The following is a 2500-nucleotide window of genomic DNA, read 5'->3' as shown; positions in this document are numbered from 1 at the left end:
CTGCTTTCCTCCCCCGCCCCCCCCCCCCCCCCCCCCCCCGCCCCCTCCACCCCCCCTCCCTCTCTCTCTCTCTCGCTATCTGTCAGCCACTTGTTTATCTCATCCCCTTGCAAGCTGCTTGTTAGAGCTCAGTGCGGTGCATTGCTGCGGTCTGTTCGTTCAAGTCATTCCGGTACCGTCTGTCTGTCTGTCTGGCTGTCTGGCTGGCTGGCTGGCTGGCTGGCTGGCTGTGGTGTTTTGTCTGCTGTACTGCTGCCCTTTTGCTCCTCGTCTTTGTTTTGTTTTGTTTTGTTTTGTTTTGTTTGTGTCTTGTGTCTGCTGGTTTGGAGGTTCCCTTTTGTCCCTGTCTGGCTCTTTTTCTTTTTCTTCCTCTTAGCTCTATATCTCCACCTCTCTCGTTCTGCGCGCGTATATATATATATATATATATATATAGGGGGGGGGGGGGGGGGGGGGGGGAAGGGGGGGGGAGAAGGAGGGGGGTTGAAGGAAGGCGAACTGGATTCAGTCTGAATTGGACGTCATTGTAGAAACACGTCATCGTAGTGATGACGTGTTTCATTAATACGTCACTTTCAGTCACAGGCATTGAGGAAGGCAAACGCCGAAATATTTGCTGTTGGACACTGTTGTTGTTGTTTTTTGTTTTCTTTTTTTATCATATATATATATATATATATATATATATATATATATATATAATTTGTGTGTGTGTGTGTGTGTGTGTGTGTGGTGTGTTCAGTTCAGTTCAGTTCAGTTCAGTTTGTCTGAATGCCTCTTCATGATCTTGTCCCCATGTCAGTGTGTGAGACTTGAGATGCCGCGAGTGTCACTCAGTGTTGGCATAATATAAGCTGTGTGCCTGTCTCAGTGTTCACGTGGGCACAGGCTTAGCCAGCACGCCGCTCCGTGCTACTACTGTGCACATTGTCATGTTGCTGTGAAAGGTGTGATGACTCGATATCTGACAGCAAAAGAGTTAAATGCGACTTTATTCGCTAAAACGTGACAGCAAAGGGTTAAATCATTGTAGCTATAATATGTTTTTGTCCGTGTGTGCATGGATGAACATAATTATATCACTGTGTTAGTCGTCATTAATTATTCCATGACATCAAATGAGTTAAAACATCACTTTATATTCTCTATTGTACATTTTGTACTCGTATTATAGTACACATGGAGCAACAGATATCAGTGTGGTTGGTTGTAATCAGTTATTTAGTGACAGCAAAGGTGGTAAATAAACATGACTTTATATTCTCTACCGTGAAATTTTACGCGTATACTTAGCGAACACACATCGGTGTGTTGTAGTTGATTATGCCATAACAGCGAAGGGGTTATATATATCTTAACTCTTTCCATACGAACGGCGAAAGAGGCGACGTTCACAGCGTTTCACCCCAATTATCATCATCAAAATATTGCAAGCGGAAGGCTCTTATACTGAAGACGTGAATGTTGACAAAGAATACCACAATTCTGACGACGGAAGCTAAAGGTTGGGTCATTGAGACACCCACTGGACATCCGAGGGGTCTGTGTAGAGGAGAAGAGAGGACTGGCCGTACTGAGTGAATTAATATTCTCTATCTCAATTTTTTATATTAATGTACATGGACGAAGAGATGTCACTATAGATGTCACTATTAGTTGTAATCAATTATTCTTTGACAGACAAAATAAACACGACTTTGGTAATGTGTGTCGTAAAGTTTCTACGATTGTACATGGACGGCAATACAGATACAACACTGACTGAGAGCGCTGACAACCCACTCAGAGTTTATCTTTTCTTTTTTCATACCCTGTTTTGCAGTGGGACCAGAGACCAGATAGACCTACGCTCTCACTGTGGTGGCACCAAGGAGTAGATATACATATATATACCTGAAGGTTCCCCCCCCCCCAACCCCCACCCCCCCCCCCCCCCTGGCCACCTACCCTCCACACCAGAGCTCTACATGCAGCCACAGTCTTATCATCAGCCTCGCACTGTGAGATAGAAGCCGCCAGTTTACTTCCTTTACCCCTGAAGACCAGCAGTTAACTGTGAGCATCAGCAGCGCAGCGCTGAGTACACTGAGGGCACACAAGTTACAAGGAAACCATGGACTTCGAGTGTAATGATGAACTGTGAGTGTCGATCGACTGTGTGCTTCGGGACGTGGCCGCAGCTTCTCACTAGTCAGTCAGTCACCTCACCCAACATATGAAATTGTTTTGTTGTTGTTGGCTTTATACATAGAAGCGTGATGTGATGTCATGACATTCCGTGACATTCTGGTCAACAACAATAAAGAAAGAAAGAAACAAACCAAAACCTTCACTGGAATATACAAACCGAGATTACTGACCTGACCGACAAAACAAAAACCCACACCAGATCATGGCACCAACGGCTTGCCTGCCTTGCTAAAGAAGCTGACCATTGAGAAGAGCTATAGTCATCGATGATCAACTGACCAGTCCGCGACAGACAGACAGACAGACAGAC

At 45.0% G+C, this 2500-nt stretch overlaps 1 protein-coding gene across 1 annotated transcript in view; it reads left to right on the top strand.

Annotated features, from left to right (window-relative positions):
- Positions 1-1943: 1943 nt before the first annotated feature.
- LOC143275396 (uncharacterized) overlaps positions 1944-2500 on the top strand; it is a 95055-nt gene continuing 94498 nt past the window's right edge. Inside the window, exon 1 of the mRNA XM_076579474.1 lies at positions 1944-2500. This exon is cut by the window's right edge and continues 174 nt beyond it. The gene's annotated coding sequence lies outside the window, so the exon portion shown is untranslated.

Source organism: Babylonia areolata, chromosome 2, assembly GCF_041734735.1.
Source record: "Babylonia areolata isolate BAREFJ2019XMU chromosome 2, ASM4173473v1, whole genome shotgun sequence".
Taxonomy (NCBI): Eukaryota; Metazoa; Mollusca; class Gastropoda; order Neogastropoda; family Buccinidae; genus Babylonia; species Babylonia areolata.
The sequence above is the reverse complement of the archived record's forward strand: the minus strand, read 5'-3'. Positions and strand labels throughout refer to the sequence as shown.